This window comes from Schistocerca americana, chromosome 1 (assembly GCF_021461395.2).
Source record: "Schistocerca americana isolate TAMUIC-IGC-003095 chromosome 1, iqSchAmer2.1, whole genome shotgun sequence".
NCBI lineage: Eukaryota > Metazoa > Arthropoda > Insecta > Orthoptera > Acrididae > Schistocerca > Schistocerca americana.
The window spans coordinates 472294371-472318890 of record NC_060119.1 but is presented as its reverse complement, the minus strand read 5'-3'; the positions used below and the strand labels follow the sequence as shown (position 1 = coordinate 472318890).

At 45.6% G+C, this 24520-nt stretch overlaps 1 protein-coding gene and 1 pseudogene across 1 annotated transcript in view; one reads left to right on the top strand and one right to left on the bottom strand.

Annotated features, from left to right (window-relative positions):
- The window catches only part of LOC124603631 (kinase D-interacting substrate of 220 kDa B), a 388427-nt gene that overhangs the window by 322702 nt on the left and 41205 nt on the right, over positions 1–24520 (bottom strand). The gene's annotated exons all lie outside the window — the stretch shown is intronic.
- Positions 17232–17349, top strand: LOC124560204 (annotated as a pseudogene).

Here is a 24520-nt window from a genome sequence, read left to right as displayed (position 1 = left end):
ATCCTATGGGACATGACTATTGAAGCAACCTGTATAAGGCGTGTAAAGAGCGTCATGGGTTGCGTGATCACAGTGAAGGCATGGGGATTTGAGGAGCATACGGAAGTGACGCTGCCCAGATGTTGTCCTGCATGTGAAAATGAGGGTAGGTAGGGTAGGTATTCTCTTCGTGAACGTTCCGGTCGACCACGTCTTACCACCACGCCGGAGGCCCGCCGTATTGTGCACCACTTCCTGCAACTTGCTGTTGTTCGGAGATTAGCGGCCGTCTGACTAGGTTCAAATGGCTCTGAGCACTATGGGGCTTAACATCTGGGGTCATCAGTCCCCTAGAACTTATAACTACTTAAACCTTACTAACCTAGGGACATCACACACATCCATGCCCGAGGCAGGATTCGAACCTGCGACCGTAGCGGTCGTGCGGTTCCGGACTGAAACGCCTAGAGCCGCTCGGCCACCGCGGCCGGCCGTCGGACTAGGGAATAAACGTTCCGCGTGTACGCCGCCATTAACACCACAACACATACAGCTGCGTCTGAAGTAGTGCAGTGACCGGGCATGGTCTGCTGATGAACAACGTCACATTATCTTCAGTGATGAATGGCAGTTCTGTATTACCGCGTTTAACAGTCGTGGGCAAGTATGGTGACGACCTGGGGAGAATGGTGGCAACCTGAGGAGACACCCCATTCTTCGAATATTTTACAGGGCACAGCGGTGTAATTTCTGGCGTCATGGTGTGGCATCCATCGGGCATGCCTTCAGGTCACGGCTGCTAGTGACTGAGGAATCTCTGACGTCACAACGGTACAACACGGATATCCTGTGTTCTGACCTCTTATGCGACAGTATCGTGGTGCCATTTTTAACAGGACAATGCTCGGCCTTATATGGTATGTGTGTCTATGAGCTGTCTACGTGATGCTGAGGTAGTTCCGTGGTGAGCAAGTCAGATCCGCCGCCGATACAATATGTTTCAAAATTTTACTTTTGTGGAGTCCTCAGCCTCAACGTGTTTTGAGAATGACAGCAAGATCCAAGTAGGCTGAACTCTCTTTTATTATCCGTGCAATTGCCCAATTTCGACCGTAGGTCATTTTGAACACATATGTGAAGCTTTCACCTTCAATTCACATTCTAATACTTCGCTGCTATGTGTAGACCTAGCTCGGACGTTAACTGTGTCGTAGCGCCAGTATGCAGGATATTAAGAACTTGTTACAGTAGTTATGGAAAAGCTTGCCTCAGGAGAGAATACAACAGGTTTATGACAGCGATGCCAGCCAGATCACTGAATGCAACCAGGCCAGAAGGTGTGCAAACCTGACACTGACCAAGTGGGCTCATGATGGCAAATTATTTGTAAATCTGACTCGAATTTGTAATAACTGAAATAACAACACATACCGCCTCAACCCGTGCAGTTTCATTCCGTCTGCTCCTCTCCTTTCGGTACTTCAAGTTTCTAGAGGGAAAAAGTAATAGTTGCGAGCGCGCTTAGAAGGACGCGGTTGTGCGCGCATCCAGTATTAAATAATCGCCCGTCGGCAGTCCCATTGCGGCGGTTGCGCAGTACTCTACGAGTCGCGCGTGGGTTAGCGTGAGGTCAGAGCGCTTGCCCATGACCACGTCTACGGCACGTGTTGCTAGGCGAGACCCACGCTATCTTTCCTAAAACACCCACCTCTCCACTTCGCGTTGGCTCGCAAACCCAGAGCGTGAAGCAGCTGTGGCTGAGTGGGAAGGCTAAGGAGCGTAATCTTTTTAAATACTTCTCTCCTGGAATATTCCAAGAATCTTAGCTGATGTCTCCACGTCAACTCCGATGCCGAGAAATTTCCAAGAGAGGCTTATTTAGGGAGATTACGTTCGTTACTCTAGCGCCACTGACGTCTGGACGATCTCGGTTCACTTTCTTTGAACTTATCGCTCTACGTGTCCCTGCGACTAGGCACATTCGTAGCCCGGGCGAATAAAGTACTTTCCTTAGTAAAATTTGGGGCTCATAACGTTCCTCTGAATGGAGAATCTACGGTGGTGAAGAACCCTGTATGCCTTCCGGGAAATGTCTAATTCAGACTTACAAAAATCATCACACCTACCTACCTAACCTCTGCCACAGTTGCAAACACTGTAAAACGAGACACGTCCGACCAAATAACGTTCTTTCATTACCCCATAGTCCAGGTTTTATTGTTTCGGTACCACGCTTGCCTGTTATGGGCATTTGCGTAACTGATGGAGTGGTTTCGGAACTCCAGTTTGTCCTGCAGCTCCCTACTTATGGAACTCCCTTCATGTTGTTTTGGCGCTGACAGAGCGAGTGCGACATTCAGTTCTGCCGTGTCATCTTATTTTTCGCCACAATCTTCTGCAATGACCGTATATCACGATAACGCAACACATACTGTCGTCCGATTTTCGATTTGGCGGATGATGTTTTTCCGGTTTCCCTGTATACGGTATAAATCTTCGATACAATGCCTCTTGTAACACGGAACGCTTCGACTACCTTGTCTAATTCAGACTTACAAAAGTCATCACACCTACAGTTTTTGTAGCAACAGGGCCGGGGTCTTACTTGCGCTGGCGTGAATACCGAACGTTAGGCACACTTAAAATTGTAAGTGGGCTGTTTAAGTTTTTATGTTGGTAACGCCACGTAGCGCTCTGTATGAAAATCACTGACTGTGCTGTGTACAGTCTGTGGCTGGTTGGACTCATTGTTGGAATATGTTCCTTGGTTGGAATATTCGCTTGTGTAGTGCTAGGCAGTTGGATGTGAACAGCGCGTAGCGTTGGGCAATTGGAGGTGAGCCGCCAGCAGTGGTGGATGTGGGGAGAGAGATGCCGGAGTTTTGAGAGGTTACTATGAGCGGACGGAAAAAGGAAATTTGTAAGGCTGGATGTCATGAACTGATATATATATATATATATATATATATATATATATATATATTATGACTTTTGTACACTATTAAGGTAAATACATTGTTTGTTCTCTATCAAAATCCTTCATTTGCTAACTACGCCTATCAGTAGTTAGTGCCTTCAGTAGTTAGAACCTTTTATTTAGCTGGCAGTATTGGCGCTCGCTGTATTGCAGTAGTTCGAGTAACGAAGATTTTTGTGAAGTAAGTGATTCATGAAAGGTATAGGTTATTTTTAGTCAGGGCCATTCTTTTGTAGGGATTATTGAAAGAGAGATTGCGCTGCGCTAAAAATATTGTGTGTCAGTTTAGTGATGATCAGAATAAGTAAAGAGAGAACTGCCCGAGTACGTTCAGTTTTACTCCGCTGTCTTTGTATCAAATAACGTAGAAGTTTACCAGCACAATAATTCATAATTTTTCTAAGGAAACGTTTCAAAATGTCAGTTACGTATACTAGGGAGTGGGAGAACTGCAAAGGGGAGAAGGAGCGATGTTCTAAGTTGGTTGGTTGTTTGGGGAAGGAGACCAGACAGCGTGGTCTCATCGGGTTAGGGAGGGATGGGGAAGTTGGCCGTGCCCTTTCAGAGGAACCATCCCGGCATTTGCCTGGAGTGATTTGGGGAAATCACGGAAAACCTAAATCAGGATGGCCGGACGCGGGATTGAACCGTCGTCCTCCCGAATGCGAGTCCAGTGTCTAACCACTGCGCCAGCGATGTTCTAGGATTGACTTCCATGGGTTCTGTTCTGAAAGGTTTAGTCTTTCTTGATGTCAGGGATTAGAGTTTGGTGTGTAGACTGGCGCTTCAAACGTTTTTCTGGTGCGCTGTATACTGGATGACGACTATGGGATTGTGCGTGGGAGCTTGTTTGGATTCTGGGACTGGATGGTGAATAGTACACTGCTGGCGGAACTTCTTTCGCGAAGAATTTTTTATACATCGCACAACGCGAAGTAGCTTCTGCCATGTATTTCACATTAGTTCGCAGAGTATAGACGCACAGGGTTTAAACAAAAATACGAAAGCACCAATTGGGAATGGATGAATACAGATCCTGTACTGTTCTGACGAGAAACTTATACCATTTTTCCTGAAAAAAACAGTCGCAAGTTCAGGTAACAATGGTAAAAGTGGATAGCGATCGCTCACAGTTCTCCTGAAAGTAGGCTACAGAGGCTCAATAATATTGCGGACTGCGGTGGCCACGGGAGACGCAACAGTTCGTTTTCGTGCTCACAAAACCAATCCTGGGGGATACGAGCTGTGTGAGCAGGAGGCCTGTCGTCTTGAAACACAGCTTCGCATTGGGGAACAAACACGGGACCTGACCAGCCAAAATGGTTGCATAATCCTCTGGCAGTAGTGCGACCTTGCAGGGTAATCATGGGGCACATGATATGGTTGCCCAAGTCATGACTGAACACCTGCGCCGGCCGAAGTGGCCGTGCGGTTAAAGGCGCTGCAGTCTGGAACAGCAAGACCGCTACGGTCGCAGGCATCCTGCCTCGGGCATGGATGTTTGTGATGTCCTTAGGTTAGTTAGGTTTAAGTAGTTCTAAGTTCTAGGGGACTAATGACCTAAGCAGTTGAGTCCCTTAGTGCTCAGAGCCATTTGAACACCTGCCATGTTTCACTGTTGGAACGTAATCTCTGCCACAGTTGCAAACAGTGTAAAACAAGACACGTCCGAACAAATAACGTTCTTTCATTACCCCATAGTCCAGGTTTTATTGTTACGGTACCACGCTTGCCTGTTATGGGCATTTGCGTAACTGATGAAGTGGTTTCGGAATTCCAGTTTGTCCAGCAGCTCCCTACTTATGGAACTTCCTTCATGTTGTATTGGCGCTGACAGAGCGAGTGCCGTGTCATCTTATTTTTCGCCACGATCCTCTGCAATGACCGTATATCACGATAACGCAACACACACTGTCGTCCGATTTTCGATTTGGCGGATGATGTTTTTCCGCTTTCCCTGCATACGGTATAAATCTTCGATACAGTGCCTCTTGTAACACGGAACGCTTCGACTACCTTGTTTACGGAAGAACCCACCATAGGAGCACCAACAATTTGCCCGCGTTCGAATTCACTTAGCTGCGACATAGTGCACTCACAACTACACAGAACAATGTTCTGTTCATGACTGACACTTTGATCGTATTGAGGGCATTGCTCAGATAGCTTACGTGGTCAAATACAACAGCGCAACCTGCAGGCTTATCCAGCATCTGCATTTATATTCAGGCAAGAATTTCTCGAGGAGTTTCCATATTTTTTGATACCCTCTGTACACCTAACAGAAAAATCTTGAATGGGAAATAAGTTTTATCAAAAAATGGTTCAAATGGCTCTGAGCACTATGGGACGTAACTGCTGAGGTCATCAGTCCCCTAGAACTTAGAACTAGTTAATCCTAACTAACCTAAGGACATCACACACATCCATGCCCGAGGCAGGATTCGAACCTGCGATCGTAGCGGTTGCGCGGTTCCAGACTGTAGCGCCTAGAACCGCTCGGCCACTCCGGCCGGCTAAGTTTTATCCATTTGGCCGTAACTATATAAAAATGCCTCTCTGCACGAATCACCAAATACATTCGATTCACCTTAGGGCAGCAGTTTGACCACACGTACCAACAGTAGAGTAGCCGGCCAAATAGTTATTGTTGAGTGTCCTAATATACTATGCACTTCATAAATGGGTGATTACGTTAAAATATTACTTTATTCCCAGCAATATGTTTAATTGGTGTATTGAAATGAAATACTACGGCCATTTTGTAATGGAAATTAATGAATTGGAAAATTGTTTTATATATTGACATAAATGATTACGTGTAAAGTAGAGTATGCCATTACCAAATGCCGCAAGCATTTTTATTTCGTGAATATCCGATAGATGAGCTCTCCCTCGGAGGACACATTCCTGCAACCTGTTGGGAACGTTATGCATGGCTCGAGCTAACCTTTCAATAGGAATTCTGGAGATTTCATCTCGTGTTCTTGCTTTGAGTCCTCGGTCGTAATAGGTCGAGTACGTTAAACCGCGCTCTTAAGGTGGCCCCACAAGGGGGAAAAAAAACCATCATGTTGAAACCAATTGTTGGCAGGGAAATGCGGCAGTACACGCGCAACAAAACTTCACAAAACGGCAACATACCAAACAGACGTTACGGAGGTTGCGCACCCATCATCATTTTCACAAAAGTACGGCCCGTAACACCACTAGACGACATGGAGCACCATACAGTAAGCTTGCTGCTGTGCAATGCACGCCACTGTAACTGATGTGGATTTTGCTGAGACCAATAGCGAAAATTATGTCTATTGACAATGCTACTGAGGTCGAAGTGAGCTTCGTCCGACATCCACTGTTTGTTAATGAAACCGTCGTCGACGTGCACTTTTGTCTACGCATCAGCAGACCGTTACATTTAAGATGCTGAACGATCTGCAGCTTTTATGGATGGCACTTTAAATCGCCTTTCAGTATTCGTTGAATACTCGAACGCTGCAACTGTAGAGATTATGCGTGACGTCGAACAGAGCACTGTGGGCTTCTTACGGAAGCAGTTCGCACAGCCTCGACATTGGCTCCCGTACGAGCTGTTCGGGGTCTCCCTGGTGATAGCTTCTTCAACGCAGAACTCGTTGCTTCAAAACAAAACTGCAGACCCAGATGCTGACTGCGTGCGCTGGGGGAACACGACCACGCCGTCCGATGTTGAAATGACGCCGGAATTCTCGACGTGCTGCCTCCACATTACCGTTCTCGTAATAGGCTCTTACCGTATAGGCACGCTGCAACTGGACCTTTGCTCCACGTTCACTAAAACGCAGGACGGCGTGAGCAGCATTCTATATCTCAATCGGGAGCCACCTACATCGCACGTTGCCACAACACGTTCCAAAATTTGCCATTCTTTTGAGTCACCCAGACTCAGAGCCTACGTTCTAGTAAAGAACGTGCTGCTTTCCATAAACAAACTCAGAATCCGAATTTCTATGTGTATCAGTATATATGGAATCTGCAGCTATACTCTCTGTGCCAGACGTGTACACGTAAAAAGGCGGAGCGGAGGAACGGCTGCGACTCCCGCGGTGCACAATGCAGCGCCTGTGTTTAGCGCTGATCTCAGCGGCGCGCTGTACGCTTTCCAGTTTTACGGCGCGGACACGGGGGAAGCGGCGGCAGTTTACGGGCGCGTGGTCGGTGACGTACTGGGTCCGCGCCACGTCTAGCACGCTAGCTGCAGCTCGCAGGGCCGCGGTTTCCACGTCCGTCTCCTGTTGGCAACGTCGCCAGGTAGCCCGCGGTTTTAAAAGCCGCCTCATAAAAAGCGGCGTCGAGTGTCGTTATAAAGGAACGGCGGCTTTCAGGGCGGAAATTGCGTCTTTCTGCCGCTGAAAGGAGGGGGCAGGCATCCTGGCCGCCCTTCCACCGACTTCTGACATTTATTCCGCAAAATATTCACGAGAGAATTTCGCCGAGGTGAGCTCAGCGTCGACCAGGGATCTCCTTTAGGAGAAGGCCGGTGACACAAGACTGAAGTCTTAATTACACACACTGCCAAGCGGCATTCCTGGGTGCATTTAATGCACTTCTCATTTGTCTTTAAAATTATTTTTCAAGCTGACAGCAGTTTATGTTAGTGATTAACGTTAGAACTGTATCAGGAGGTACAATTAGTCCTCCTTAGCCGGCCGGTGTGACCGAGCGGTTCTACGCGCTTCAGTCTGGAACCGCGCGACCGCTACGGTCGCAGGTTCCAATCCTGCATCGGGCATGGATGTGTGTGATGTCCTTAGGTTAGTTAGGTTCAAGTAGTTCTAGGTTCTAGGGAACTGATGACCTCAGTTGTTAAGTCCCATAGTGCTCAGAGCCATTTGAACCATTTTTTGTTGTCTGTAGTTCAACCATACCTAGACGGTCAATACCGCGGTTAGATCGCGTCCGCATTCTTACTTTGTACCAGAAAGGGAGCTCAAAAAGAGAGGTATCCAGGCGTCTCGGAGTGAACCAAAGTGATGTTCGGAGGAGGAGGAGATACGGAGAGACAGGAACTGTCGATGACGTGCCTCGCTCAGGCTGCCCAAGGGCTACTACTGCAGTGGATGACCGCTATCTCGGAGGAACCCTGACAGCAACGCCGTCAAGTGGAATAATGCCTTTCGTGCAGCCACAGGACGTCGTGTCACGACTCAAACTGTGCGCAATAGGCTGCATGATGCGCAACTTCACTCCCGACGTCCATGGCGAGGTCCATCTTTGCAACCACGACACCATGCAGCACGGTACAGATTGGTCCAACAACAGGCCCAATGGACCACTCAGGATTGGCATCACGTTCTCTTCACCGATGAGTGTCGCAAATGCCTTCAACCAGACAATCGTCGGAGACGTGTTTGGAGCAACCCGGTGAGGCTGAACGCCTTAGACACACTGTCCAGCGAGTGCACCAAGGTGGAGGTTCCCTGATGTTTTGGGGTGGCGTTATGCGGGGCCGACGTACGCCGCTGGTGGGCATGGAAGGTGCCGTAACGGCTGTACAATATGTGAATGCCATCCTCCGACCGATAGTGCAACCATATCGGCAGCATATTGGCGAGGCATTCGTCTTCATGAACGACAATTCGCGCCCCCATCGTGCACATCTTGTGAATGACTTCCTTCAGGATAACGACATCGCTCGACTAGAGTGGCTAGCATGTTTTCCAGACATGTACCCTATCGAACATGCCTGGGATAGATTGAAAAGGGCTGTTTATGGGCGACGTGACCCAGCAAACACTCTGAGGCATCTACGCCGAATCGCCGTTGAGGAGTCGGAAAATCTGGACCAACAGTGCCTTGATGAACTTATGGATAGTGTGCCACAACGAATACAGGCATGCATCAGTGCAAGAGGACCTGCTAGTGGGTATCAGAGATGCTGCAATCTGCACCACCACCTCTGAAGGTCTCGTTATATCGTGATACAACATGCAATTTGTGGTTTTCATGAGCAATAAAAAAGGTGGAAAAGATGTTTATGTTGATATCTATTCCAATTTTCTGTACAGGTTCCGGAACTCTCGGAACCGAGGTGATGCAAAACTTTTTTGATGTGTGTATATGAACGACGCAACGTTCCTTTGCACATGTATGCACGTTATGTATGATCTATGAAATTGGAACTAACGATAGTAAAGTACATTACAGTACAGCATGACAATTTTGCTAAATTTTCTCCACTATTAGACAACACGGGTGAGGGACAAACACACTCAGTTAAAAACTCGTCGCAGGAGGAAATTCACAAGTAATTATTTCAATTCCAGCGACTTTCTACTAAAAACTGCCACGCAAAAACACTTGCAATAACAAAGTGCAATCCATACAATCTCGGAAACATTAATATCGTAATTAGAGATCATTAATGATGCAGTTGTGTCGAAACAATTTGGAACAAAACAAACAGAAAATACAAATAAAATTATTTTACGAAGGTGGACCTTCACAGACAAATACATCAATCACAGAACCACGATAATGATTTTAAAAATCTAAAAGTTTCGCTTGGGGAATAATACAGTAACCGAAACCAAGTTGATGCTCTGCTACTTTGTGAGAAATAATTTTGACTGGCGACCTTTAATGTAATGGAAAACCTTTTGGGTTGGAAAATTTTGGAAATTTGTGGGAAGTTCCTATGGTACTAAACTGCTGAGGCCATCGGTGCCTAGGCTTACACACTACTTAATATAACTTAAACTTACGCTAAGGACAACACACACACCCATGCCCGAGGGAGGACTCGAACCTCCGACGGGGGGAGCCGCGCGAACCGTGGCAAGGCGCCTTTGACCGCACGGGCGGCTATCCCCTGCGGCTGGGTTGGAAATCGGGGTTACAGACGACAATCAAAAACTAATGAAATTGTGATAGTGTGTAGGAGTGGCAAAATCGAGACACTGATGAGGGATACTTTATAGAGAGCCTAAAGAATATGTGTCATACCGGTGTTGGCCAGAGAGAAGACGACGGCTTCCCGAGGGGTCATCTGCGGCGAGAGGCAGCTCGCCCCCCGACGTCTGACGCACGCCAGTCTCAGGCAGAAGGAAGGAAGATTAAAAGTTTACAGCCATGTGTATGACAAGGTCATTACAGAAGCTTGGACTGAGTGACATGGGGGAAGAAATCGACCGTGTCATTTTCATTTAAGCCCGGCATTTGCCTTAAGCGGGTTTCGGAAACCACAGGCAACCTAAATCAGGGTGCAATGTGTGACAGACAACAGTATATGTTACACAGCAGCTATACGAACCAGTTCACGTCTTGTGGAGACCCTGGTGTGAAGATGAATGGTGACCGGAATTAAAAACACATAATTTATTGCGAACTGGGCTGCTTTTTTTTTTTTTTTTTTTTTTTTTTTATTTTACTAAAAGCAAGTGAAAAAGAATAGCAGAACATGTTGAATAGAATGAACAGACAGTCTACTGAGCTCATACTGTGGATTAAGAGGAAACTAAAGAAAGACGAAATTCGGTTAGTAAGAAATTTATCATCAAAATTGGTGGCCACGAATTAGACGAAGGAATGCTTCTACCTTGGAAGCAAGATATTCCCTGACGGACGAATCAAGGAGGGCATAAAAAGCTAACTAGTACAGGCAAAGACGGCATTCCTGGCCAGCAGAATTCTACTGGCATCAAACATCAGCTTTAATTTGAGCCGGCCGGAGTGGCCGAGCGGTTCTAGGCGCTACAGTCTGGAACCGCGCGACCGCTACGGTCGCAGGTTCGAATCCTGTCTCGGGCATGGATGTGTGTGATGTCGTTAGGTTAGTTAGGTTTAAGTAGTTCTGAGTTCTAGGGGACTGATGACCACAGCAGTTAAGTCCCATAGTGCTCAGAGCCATTTGAACCTTAATTTGAGGAAGAAATTTCCGAGAATGTACGTTTGGAGCACAGCATTGTATGGTAGTGTATCAGGACAAAATGTTGAAAGTTGGGTGGACTGATAACAACTGTGGATGATAAAACACATCAAGGATACTTTCTATGGAACTCGAGGGAGCTGTAGAGGTAAAACTAGCAGGGGACTGCAGAGACTGGAATACACCCAACAAATAATTGAGACGTTAAGTGCTAGTGCTACTCTGGTAATAAGAGCACTGGAGGGTAATGCGTGGCAGGTTGCATTAAGAGCACTGAAGGGTAATGCGTGGCAGGTTGCATTAAACCAGTCGAAAGACTGGTCGAAAAAAACGAGGAAAGCTTATCAATATGCGAGGCTAAAAAAAACTAGTCGAATAAATGAAATACAATTCGAATTCAGGCAAGTGACTGCAACTGAAACATTCGAAAACCTGCCGAGCTCATAGCTGAAACTGCCTCTGTGAAACGCTGCCAGAATCTGGCGCATTTGCCTCGCTCTGATGTTATACGGTGCGTGTAGGCAACACATCGGCCTGGGCGTTGGTTGTGCTGGATTACATTTCTTAATTAAAGACGTAATTGTCAGACAGAAACTGAAAACGATCCTCAGCGTGACATAATTAGCAAAGGTTAAGGCCGAGTTCTAATGAACGCCAGCGTCTAATTTGTGACGTAATCCTAAAGAGTTGGAGAATAATTTTCTGCAGATACTACGCCTTAAGTAATGAAGACACGAGATCAATACGAAATTCCAACGCCGATACTGGGGATAGGTCGGCCCTGGGCAAGAGGAAACGACCGAAATTGCGCATGCAGACTTACACAGAGTAGCGCGAAATGAGATGCAACAGCAGCTCGAGGAAGAGATGGAGGTGTCTTTTAGAAACATGGACTGTATGAGTTGATGATGATCATTCGTCTTTGTTAGCGGCTGTCCAATCGTCTTCACATGTGTTTGTTTTTACGCCGTATGGAGTAAGAGAACGAATCAGGGCTCTGCGACAGTTTATAATTGTAGTTCATCAATAGTACACACCTAATAAGAAAACTTCTTTCACTAGATCGTTCAGCTGCAGACTGTTCATCGAAATGACTGAATATGCCCATAGTAATTTAATTTATTAACAACAATAGGTATCACATCAAGTTCTGACAAAAGAATATGTGTTTTTCATATATATTAGTTAGGTGTGTTAACTATATATGTATATGAACTGTTGAAACTGAACAGACAGTATGTCTACAAAAACGTGAAGGTTTCCATTTGAAGTGCGTCTGTTTCACCTGACTAGCTCGGAAATTTGCAGTATTAACAAATACCGAGCTGGAGTAAATGACATACAAAAAGTGGTACGATTTTTAAGCTATCTTCCACAACTTTGTCTGCTGACACCAGCCACGCCGGGAAAAATAGGAACACATGTATTCAGTCTAACTCTTTCACTAATACTGATGTGAGACAGGCTACAATTCCGACCCATCTAGTACCAATTTCACAACGGACCTCGTAGAACGCCAAAGATAAGCAGGGGGCGAGAACCAGTTGTACAATAGGCGGTATCTCATACTTATTGGAAACGTATGAGGGTGCCATAAGTGAAAAATTTCCCTATACAATTAGTGCAAGATTTTTATACAGCGCGTCATCACTGTAGCGAAAACAGATACCTACATCTACAGTACCGGCAAAATATTGGAGGGTAACGGAAGGAAGTGGGTGGAGGGAGGGGGGTGGGGTGGATAATAAGTCGCTTTTGTGGAAAAATATTCTCGAAACGGCCCTGCAAACAACACCCCCGAATACAAAGTGAGATAGGTCCGCAAGCTTTCGCTGATGTGTGGCAGCGCCATATTGCTCTTCAATTTTATTTGCTGCTCCACGTTTCGGCTTCTCAGCTGGGATGCTCTTCAGGGTTCCACTGGTATCCCTGCGTTGCTGAACACTGTTCATATAGCTCAGTGTTTGTTAGAGCACAACAAGCGACATATTTTTATTGCGTACGTTATTGGAAAGTTTGCATAATTATTTGAAGCGGTAACGACCAAATCTAGGATGAAAAGAATGATCTTACAAGAAGATTACGTCCCACCGCACGTAAGGCAACGAACTATGAGCTGCTTTTCGAAACAGTGTCCCACAGACATTATTCAGCACTTATCCCTTATAATTTTTTTGGACTGAACATCCTTTAAAAAATCTTTCAAGAAAAAGAAATATAGCTGAATGGCATTATTTGCGTTCTAACGAAATTTACACAAAGCTCGAAAAACTTCTTTTTTTTTGCATGGACATAAAGAAATACGAGGCTTTTTGGAACAAATGCATTGAGCTGAAAGGAGGTTATGTTTAGCAAAAAGTATTTTTGCGACAGTTGTTAAAAAATAAGCTTATCACAAGTTGTCGTAACTAATTCTTACAAAATTGCACTAGTTACGAAGACTGTGAGAGAACTGATGATGATAGTTCTGAGCGAACACGACTGTGGCGTAATAAACGTGTCTGAAGTACAGCTGTAGTGGTTTCTGGTAACATTTACATTATTCGGCCAGGAAAGGTCGTGCTTCCTTATTAATGACACAGTCAGTCTTTTTAACAATGAGAATTCATTGGAGTCGTACCCACGCCCTTCTCTACAATAAGAAGCTACACTAGCCCGAGTACGCACATAGACACAGCTATCCGATCAGGAGCGCGCTTGAAGAATTACAGCGAATCAGATATGCGTTATCTGCTCAAAAGTATCCTTACACACACATCTAGCGCGGAACTGACCATTAGATGCGAGAGAGGCGGACCTGCCGGTATAAAACTAAGAGTGCAACAGTGTTTTGTCAGCACAGAAGCAGTAACAGCAGAATGAGCTGATCAGGTGGAACAGCCACTGGATGTCACCTTCGGAACAAATCCACCAGGGACTTTTCAATATTTCGACAGCTAACCACGTCAACTGTTGATGATCTGACTGTGAAGTGGAAATCTGAAGGAACAATAACAGCTAAACGAAGACAACGTAGACCTCGTGTATTGACGGACAGGGACCGCCGAGCACTGGGGAGCATCGTTGTAGAAACTCGCAAGAAATCAGCGGGAGTTAATCCGATGGAAAGGTTTGGATTTAGTTAACACCTGGAGAACGTTACCTACCGTCATGTGTAATGCCAACAGCGAAGTACAAAGGCCGGCCGGAATGGCCGAGCGGTTCTAGGCGTTACAGTCTGGAACCGCACGACCGCTACGGTCGCAGGTTCGAATCCTGCCTCGGGCATGAATGTGTGTGATATCCTTAGGTTAGTTATGTTTAAGTAGTTCTAAGTTCTAAGGAACTGATGACCTCACATGTTAAGTCCCATAGTGCTCAGAGCCATTTGAACCATGTGGAATGCCGACTTCGCTCCCGACGTCAACGCCCCACATCACTATCACCTTCTCCGTTTTCGGCTCTTGAGGAAGAATGGCCTGTCATTCCTCCACAAACATTCAGATACCTCACTAAGGACACAGCGCATATTAATGTCCTTTAATAGGTGTCCGATCTCATAGACCCGCCAGGTTAGTCGAGCGCGCTAATGCGCTGCTTCCTGGACTCAGGCGCGCCGGCCCCGGATCGAATCCGCCCGGCGGATTAACGAAGAGGGCCGGTGTGACGGCCAGCCTGGATGTGGTTTTTAGGCGGTTTTCCACATCCCCCTAGGTGAATACCGGGCTGGTCCCCACGTCCCGCCTCAGTTACACAGCTCGCAGACATCTGAACACTTTCGCACTATTCCACGGATTACACTAGTTGCAGACAGTTGGGGTAGACTAATACCTTCCCGGGGGGTACGGGGTGGCGGCAGGAAGGGCATCTGGCCACCCCTTCAACTAACATTGGCACATCCGATTAACCATGCTGACCCTGCGTATCCGCGGGAAAAACGGCACAAGCAAAAGAAAAGAAAAAAAGAATAGGTGTCCGACCTCTCTCAATAAATGCTACATTTCGACATTACTCATCCGTCGTTAAACCGGAAGCAACATACGCAAGTGAAACACTATTTAGACTAAACACTCAAGCAACAACTGACAAATTGCAGAAAGTTGATAGAATAATACTCCGAACAATTATCAGTAAGAAACACCAAGTTGATGGGCAGTGGAGACTTTTGCCCAATTCAGTAGTGTATAAAGAAAGTGAATCCATTATTAAAAGAAGGATTGCGTTTTTCGGCCACATATCTCGCCTACCAAATACTAGAAAGCTGAAGCAACTCTCTGCTACTTCTGGAACAGTAAAACCAAAAACATCCTGTTTAAAGAAGTACAAAGTGATCTGGATGAACTGATCACCACCACACACCAAATTCTACAAAGAGAAGAGAAACTGCTTCTGAAGAACAAATACACATGGCTGGCATTCAGACCATCAGAACGGAAGAAATATGTCATATCTGCAGAAGAGCGAGCAGCCAGATCACAGCGAATGAAGAAATTTTGGGAAACGAATAAATTGCTGACTGCTAAGACTTAAACTTGGTTAATGTAGACTCGGTTGTATTATGTTTAATCTTAGTGCCCCAATGTGGGCGTAAATTATGTAAATAAATAAATAGGTGTCCGGATACCTTTGATAACATAGTGTACGTCCGTCGCACGGCGCAGCGTCGTTAAGGGCGGCTGTATCGGTTTCTCCAAACAAAGATTTTTCAACCCTCGCGTGACGAAACCAGTCTCACCTAGAGTGTCACTTACAGAGTCTGACGAGTAATGCTGAAGAAGACGTCGCGATGTCGCCTTAAAATCCAATTTGCAACGTCTCCGTGTCACGCCTGCCGGCAGGCTGAGCCTGAATAACAGCGCGAGCTAAACTGTTTTCCTGGCGGGAGCAACAGATTATTATACGCCCGCCCGTCCCGGTTCAGCCAGCCGAACAGCCCTCGTCACCCCCCACCGCCCACCCCCTGCCCCAAACAAAACAGCGCCGTGGTGTCGGCGCGGCGCCTGCGCAGCGTCGTTATGGAAATGCGACGCCGAGTCGTTTCGCACTGTCCGCCCCCGCCCAGCCGCGCAGCGCTCAACAAGTCGTCGTCGTTAACATTCGAGCGACAAAACGACTGCGAATTTCCATTTTCCGAGCGGGCGCGCCATTTCTGTTCACTCTTCGCCCCAGTTTTTGCCCCCTCCCATCCCCGGGATAAAGAGCACATATATTTCTGGGACGGACTTCTGCTCAGAGTGTGCATGGCTCATTTCGGGTCTTCTCGCGTATTTGGGCCGTTTGTAATGTCGGGAATCAGTGAACTTCTCGAGCGGAAATGAACTCTGGTGAAAAGAGATTTAGTCTGGGATCCAGGTCCGCTTTACAGGTTTAGAGAAGCTCTCCAAGGAAGTTTTTATTCACGACCGGTTTTCATAGAACAGGATGTTTCAAAAAGATTCGTATCATTTCACAAGGCTATCTTTTACATGGGTGTAGTCAGTGCTGCGTCCGTCGTCACTCACGATGCACAGCTGGAAGCGCAGCGAGCCTGTCATTCTACACTCTACAGCCTGATGCCACATAGTTCAGATCAGTTGTCACATATAGGGCGCACATACCAGGGGCTATAGATTCTTCCACCACACGATTCACAAATTCTCTATTCTATCCACCAAAATTATGTCGGCCGTCACAGAGGGCGCTGAAAGCAAGAACTACTTGCCGCAAGCGCGAAAAATAAGTTAGCAAATGGACATCCTTCCGCCGTCCGTGGACAACTGCGGACGCACAGCTTAACCCAGTCAGTTGCCAACCTGTTATTGTCTACAGCTGTAACAGCTGACCACCAGTTCCAGTTGTCTAACATATCTACATCGCTATTAAATTTTTTCTGTATTTCTTAAGCTGTTTCGGCCATTGCCGTCATCAGATATCGGAAAGCTTAAGCTTGGAACCTTCACAACATAGTTCACTTCTCAGGCTTAGTGTTCAGTTTCAGTATTAGTACTGACAGTGAACCTTGTTCTGCAGGTTATAAGCTTTTTGGTATCTGATGACGGCATAAGCCCAAGCGTCGTAACAACTAAAGGAAAGGTTAACAGCGATGTAGACAGCTCTGTTAATAAATATTCACAATGATCGCGGCCTCATATGGGAAATTCATTTCCTTTATGTAGGCTATGTAATGTCGGCACAGCTGCAACCCAGCAGCTATCAACGAGTGATCAACAGGCTGTAAGTACAAGGTCAAAATGTACAACTTTTACAAAAGCTGAGCTAATAACTGTCAGTCGACAGTAGGCCATGACTGAACTTCTGTTAAATTAGGTAGCCATCATACACGGATTAAAAAAAAAAATCTTCTTCGGTCCCATGCATCTTCTTCAATTTTATATAATTTTAATAATTGCCGGCAACGGCCTTACCTCAGTGGATACGCCGGTTCCCGTCAGATTACCGACGTTAAGCGCTGTCGGGCGTGGCCGGCACTTGGATGGGTGACCATCCGGGCCGCCATGGGCTGTTGCCATTTTTCGGGGTCCACTCAGCCTCCTGATGCCAACTGAGGGGCTACTCGACCGAATAGTAGCGGCTTCGGTCAAAGAAAACCATCATAACGACCGGGAGAGCGGTGTGCTGACGACACGCCCCTCATATCCGCATTCTCAGCTGAGGATGACACGGCGGTCGGATGGTCTAGATGGGCCCCTTGTGGCCTGCAGACGGAGTGCTTAATAATTGCCAAGTGCCTTGCTGCCGTGGTGACCCCGTTTCCCGTCAGATCACCGCAGTCAACTGCTAATGGGCTCGGTTATCACTTGGGGTGACCGTCCGGGTCTGCCGAGCGCTTTTGGCAAGCGGTGTGCACTCAGCCCTTGTGAAGTCACGTCAGGAACTGCTCGAGTGAGAAGTAGTGGCTCTGGTCACGAAAACATAACGGCTGGGAGAGCAGTGTGCTGACCACATGCCCCTCCATATCCGCATCCAGCAACGCCAGTCTGTTCAGGATGACACGGCGGTCTGTCGGTATGGTGCGGCATTCCGAGGCCTGTTCGGACGGTGTTTAAATTGGTTGTTATTGGTTTAATATTGTATTACTCACTTTATTTCTGTTATATTATTAATTGCTCTGAGACAATTCTAGCTGCAAGTGTTCACACACGCCTCCTTTACAAAATATCAACTACTTTTTTGTGATATGGAGTCTGCTTTCTACCACTTTCATGTTGGAGATCAGGCTTATTTGATGACCACTATACATAGAAACGTGGAGTAAATTCTAACTAACACAAACAGCTACAAAGTTTGTATTTTCAAAAGAACGATCAGTTTTCACAACAGTGTATCTTTTATGTGCATGTATGCACGCAAAATTGGGGATGAAAGTCTTGATTTATGTGTCACAGATTTTCAGTATGCCATCCAACGGGCGAATGACAAACAGACAAATGGTAGTCAAATGCATCCCATTCTTGGCGAGCATAGCTGAAGTCAGTACATTGCTGCTTGCGTGTATGCGGCGTCGCAGTTGACACAAAGCTTTATCGTACCCTGACATCAGGCGGTCACGGAAGCTAGTGGTGCGACGCCAGATCCGTACACCTGTTACGGCCGATAAGTTGTTGAGACAGCTCATTATTGAAATTGTTCCGTACATCCGACGAAAATGATGCAGCAAAGGTACAACTGAATTGGATCTATTGAAGTGGAGAACGACTTTTGTTGCTGTTTTATCGCCGCCTGGAGGCATATGAACAATGAACGAACGAGCGAGCCTCTATAAGCATGATATGAGCCAGAACTTACTATTAGCAGCAAGGTGAATTTTTAATTTCGACGCGGAAGTGAAACTTAACGCAAAGTTTCTAATTCATTCCTGTACAGCTGCTATACTCCGTGAAATCGGATGAATCTTTTTAAATCTCCCTGTGCTATCATCGACGTAATGAAGTCATACTTCTTTCTACGTCCATTGTCATCACATACCGTGAAGCGTTAAGCATTGTACAAAGCTTTTGCTTAATGCTTCATGGTATATGATCACAAAGACTCGCCTTAGCAAGGCACCCTCACAAAATATATCTGAGCTCTTTATTGTCAACCATTGAAGTATGTGCGGCGATTACTGTGTCTCAGATTAAAATAAAAAAAAAGTAAAATATAAGCTTTCGACGGGTTGGCATCTTACTTGCTTCACAATCTATGCTCATAGTTGGTCGAAGTTTACAGAAGCATTCATTCTAATGAAATCAAAGTGCTTTAAGTGTCCGCAACAGTCTAAGATTATGTCGTATAGAACCAAGCATTTTCTATCTTCCCTACCAGAGACCAAAATAATTTGTAAATTTCTTTTTGTATTTAGATCTCACAAGAAGCAAACCAAACCCTACATCGAAAATTAGAGGGCTGATACAACGAAGACGACAATATATCCAGTACTATAACAACGATTTACTTTTTGTATTCTTTTCGTTATTTTTCATGTCTTACCGACATTCAGCACAAGGAAGAGTAGGATAAAAGTAGGCTACACGTTGTCATCATCATTGAAAACTTCAGTTTCGATGGAACTCAATGGAATTTTTGCGCTCTTTTTTCCTACCGAGTGAGAACCAACTCAACTCCTTTCTCATCTTAGGGTGGTGGGATACCGCTAGAATCATTTCGACACCCCGAAAAAGAACGTAGAAATTCAATCGAAATGTCGCCCCTGTTTTATTTAGATCATTTCAATGTTTGAAGCAGCGGGCATTCAAAGGTGTATCAAACCAAGGACCCCTCAACATTACTTTCTGACATCTCATGACGTCATGGCTATTATGGAGTGATTAAGTAGCCTTATTTGAGTAAGCGTAAAAAAACAGTAATAATTGTCCTTGAGTAACAAAGCCTTGATTATACCTATGACAGGCTATCGAAGAGTGTACATGCCAGCCTAATGGCTTATATTAGTCTTGATGAGGACATGAAGAAATTCAGATTTGGCAGACTAGAGGCGTCAGACAAGAAGATTTATACGATCATAACTGTTTGCATTAGTCCTACTGGATGCATTTAGACCCTTAATTAGGCCAACGGAGACCAAATACATATCTACAAGTCTGAATCTTCTTTGTTTTCCCCTGCATTCATTGAGGATGAACTTCGGCAACGAACGGAAGAGTTTAATAGATCAGGTTCGAAAGTATGACTCAAAAGAAATTATAGTAAGAGTAAGCAGCATATCGAGAAGAAAATAATACAACAAATTAACAGCAATGGAGACACTGAGCCAGGTGAAGGTTTCTGCATTTAGAGTGATTGGAAACTAAGACTCGGTGACAGGGAAAACAAAGTTTTTTTGGTGAGCTAAACAGGGCTTTCAGGCAGAACCTTCCAATGTGACTGAAGAGGAATGTTAACAACATTTATCTGCTGTCAGTTTTTATTTATTGCAGCGAAGTAAGTTTAATTTAAAACAATCAAAAATCGGGCGAGTAACGGAGGGACGCATATTCGGAGTAACTGTATGGTGGAGACAGGAAACCAAACAAATTGATCAAGTAGCCGACTGAAGAGGAAGGCGTAATCATGACTGTAATGGACTGAAACACAAGAGGGCAGGACATGAAGTCAGACAAATGGATGCTCAACGGACACACTACCATGCACCTTTCGGTGGTTTGCAGAGTATGGATGTAGATGTACCTGACGAAAGGTTGTTAGACGACAATAGAAAACATGTAGGGACAGCATGGATGAGTGCAGCTGCAGACTATAATGCTTTGTGGAGTTAAGGGAAGGATTTATCCAGTAGCGGATGTAAAATAATTGATGAACATCTCTTCTGGTTAATTATAGGGACGAAACGGCAAGATGGGTGGATGGATGGATGGAGACGGTTGTATGGGCGGACGACGACAAGGTCTTCAGCGCCCGCTCAGTAACAGACTGAGGCAGGTGTCAAGAAAAGACTCAGAACAGTAAGATAGAAGAGAACGTAAAACATAGGTAACAAGGTTGGAAAAATATGTGCCTACCCACACCGAAGCGTGGGACGAAGCATGCCGCCAGCAGTAAGACATGGACAACACAGGAGGAAAGTGGTAGAGGGCGCTAAAACAATATAGCAGATCGAAGTGGTTGGCTGACCGCAAGAAAAAAAGGGAGGAGCCAGCCACTTTGCAATACACTAAAACCTGCAGCCTAAAAGTTTAGGCCAGAGTCCAGGCACATCACAAAACTTTAAAACACTAGACACACACGTCTCATCATTAGCTAAAACACAGGGCAGACAGATCCCCATCAACTTGTGCAGTCTGTTAAAATGTGACGGACAGAGATGTGCACACCACAAGCATCACAAAACTGGCGATCCTCCCGCCGTAATAGAAAGCTATGTGTGAGAGGTCAGTGCCCAATCCGAAGGCGGCAAGACGGGTAGCATACAATGTATAGAAGAACACCAGGTATAGAGGACCAAGAGATAAATGCTCGGATTAATGTCATAAAGACAAAAGAAGGGATGCAGTCTTTCTCCCCTACCGTTCGGTCTGTACATCGAATAAACACTGACGGAAATTAAAGAAAGGCCGCGAGTGGGATCAAAATTCAGCGCGAAAGGCAATCAAGGAAAAAAAATTCTTTGACGACACTGCAATCCAAAATTAAAGTGAGCAAGTTGTACAGAATCTGTTGAATGGAATGAACGGTCTAATGGGCACAGAATACCCTCCACTGTTTCCCTAGACGATATGCACTGTAGAGAAAACGATTACGACGTTACGTTCGGAGCTTATGTTCGGACGTCTTTATGAACTCGTCGGATATAGGCCCAACACGTGGGTCAGCCCACAGCGGCCATCGATCGGGCGAGAACTCGGCTACTCAAGCCGCCGTCCAAAGTGCTGACGGCGGAGACTGAAGCGGCGCACGCCGTGATTAATGACGCTGCTTTCAGCCCGCCGTGCGCCACTCCGACAGCGCCGGGGCGGAAACTTGGCGCCGGCCCCGCGGCCTGCCCGTGTCGCGGCCCGACAATAAAACGGCTTATGCCAAACAATCGCCTCCCCCAACGCGCTGAAATGTCTCCTCGCCAAGTTACCAGTGGCGACGGAAACGTAACGTGCCGTGCCAGCTCTACTAAAGGATAACAAAGGGGGTACACTCGGTGGGAAAACTGAACTACCGTAGGGACTGATCAAGACTGAAAGCGAGCTGCGAGAAATGTGTAACTGGAGACATGTCCGGAGTGTTAGCACGTTGGTGTTTATGTCCGAGGGGTGGGGAAGAAGCCACAGCGTACAGGGGAGGGGCGCCGATGTTCCAAGCCAACCGAAGACTGTGCACGTCATTCGTGTTTTTAAGAAGTGTCGTCGAAGATACGCTGAAACTATACATCTATATCGGTCAACCAATATAGTGCATCCTCCTACGTATGTTTCACGAAAAGACCACGAACGTAAAATTTCAGAGGTTCATGCTCACACGGAAATTACCAGTAATTTACTTGTCCTCCATTCGCAACTTGAAGGAACAGGAGTGGGTGGGGGGGGGGGGGGGGGGGGGGGAGACTAAAAGTGATACACAAAGCACTCTCCGCTACACACCATAAGGTAACTTCCAACGTATATACAGGTTATTTGACAACTGTAAAAGCAAACAAAAGGTTCGAATAGAGGACAATAAACAACCGATTAAGCCCAGTACACAGGTTCGGAAAACAATGGTTTCCCCGATACGACGTGCGAGGTGTATGACAAAACTAATGAGAGTGACAAAACTACGAGCGCTCTGGCAAGGCTTTGTTGTTCTGCTTGTGTAGAAAGGTGTGTTCATCCCTTCCAGATGCTCTGTCCAAATTTCAGCTCCGTACAGCCATCACGTCGCTTTTGAGAGCGCCAACAGTGACGATTATGACCGTTGAAAAGTTGAACGAGGCCCATGGGGAACATTCCTTATTAGGAGCACAAGTTCTTCGCTGGCAAAAATCATTGATATTCAACAGAATGTAATCTACAGAATGCCACTTCCTAGTCATTGCAGAATCATCAAATAGCATGTCTTCAGTAACTACAAGGTAGTTGATAGTATTTACATAATACACAAAAGGAATAGTCTTTCTACTCACACACGATGTCTCCGGAGGAATGGTCAGTGTTGAAGGATATGACAATAACAATCATTCGAATCAAATAAAGCCTAGTAAAAATGGGCTCTAAAATGCATACTTTTAGAGCCACAAGCACTACTTCATTTTCCGTAATTTTAAACAAATTTCCTCTACTGCAAGCCCTTTGCTTTCCGTATTTCGGTAGGAGGTAGTATAAACCAAATCAAGAAAACACTGTCTAGTAAACATAGGCTATAAAACGAATACCTTAAGATCTATGAGCACTTGTTCAGTAGAAGAGATGTGTTTCACAGTAGTGAAGATGAAAAGACAGGTGCTCTTCGATCTTACGGTATGTACTTTACAGCTCCTAGTTAATAGGCATTTTTTCTGCCAACTCATGAAATTTGCAGAGCAACGAGCATGCTGTAAAACAGATTTGTTTCACAGTATCGAACATGAATATGTTTATAAGAATTTTTTGCTTAGAATGATCGTTCCTGTCGAATCCCATTAGTTGACATTCTTCCTAGGACACGCTGAATTTAGAGGAATGTCATTAAGGAACACTGAGTGTTCGGGAAACTGATAACAATGCAATGGCATGCATCTGAGGAACCAGAAATACAGGCCTATAAAAACTCTTTTCATCAGACCCAATGGACGAATTTGACAATATACGGACGAACTGAGAAACACAACGAAACATAACGCAAATAACCTGAGATGTAGCTCACTTTTTTCGAAACTGTTGATCCTGAAAAAGAAATTGCAAAAGTAGAATTCATACGAATAATACTGACGTAGCAACTGAATGTAATGTGTTTGTCTCCACTTAGTTCGTTACTTTTTAAGTCACTGACAAAAAAGACATACTTAAGGACTGCGGACAGTAGTTGGAGAAGAAGGACGACAAATTTTTCCCGCAGTTTCCAGACAAAAAGACGAGGCAGCCGACACTCCGTAGTCGGGTAGGAACACGAGAGGGACTTCGTGACGCTGCACTAATGCCATCTGCCGGCAGTCCGCCGAAATTAGGGAGCGGCCAGGAGGCGCGCGCGATAACGTAGCGGGTGGCGGATAGCGACGCAAAAAACAACCGACCCGGACGTCCGCCGCGAAAACCAATTTAGCCATACGGAAAAACAGCTGCGCCCTTATCGTGCGCTTGCACAGGTGCGTGGTTTATCACCAACAGCGCACTGTAATTGATGACCTGGCAGTGCAGCTTTGTGACAGCAATTCTTTATTTAAAAGATTTTTGTCGATCCTCTTCTGGTCTTCTAATGTGAACTGATATTAACACGACGAGACAAATTAGACTTTTTTAAAAAATGTGGTAATATGATAGGCTGAATTTTTTTGAGGTGTGGTGTTGACAAAGGCATCCTGAAAACCTAATGGGTTGGTAAGATCGAAGATAATGCGATTGGCGGAGTGGGAGAGAAGAATAGTTCACGCAATACTACTGTAAAAAGAAAAGTTCAGACTATTGGAGATACATATACATATGTACATATATGCTGTCTGTTCTCTATGTCCGAAAGAACAGACACCATTTTGATCCTCCACCCATTATGAATCAAGACATACAGGAATTAAAGACAGT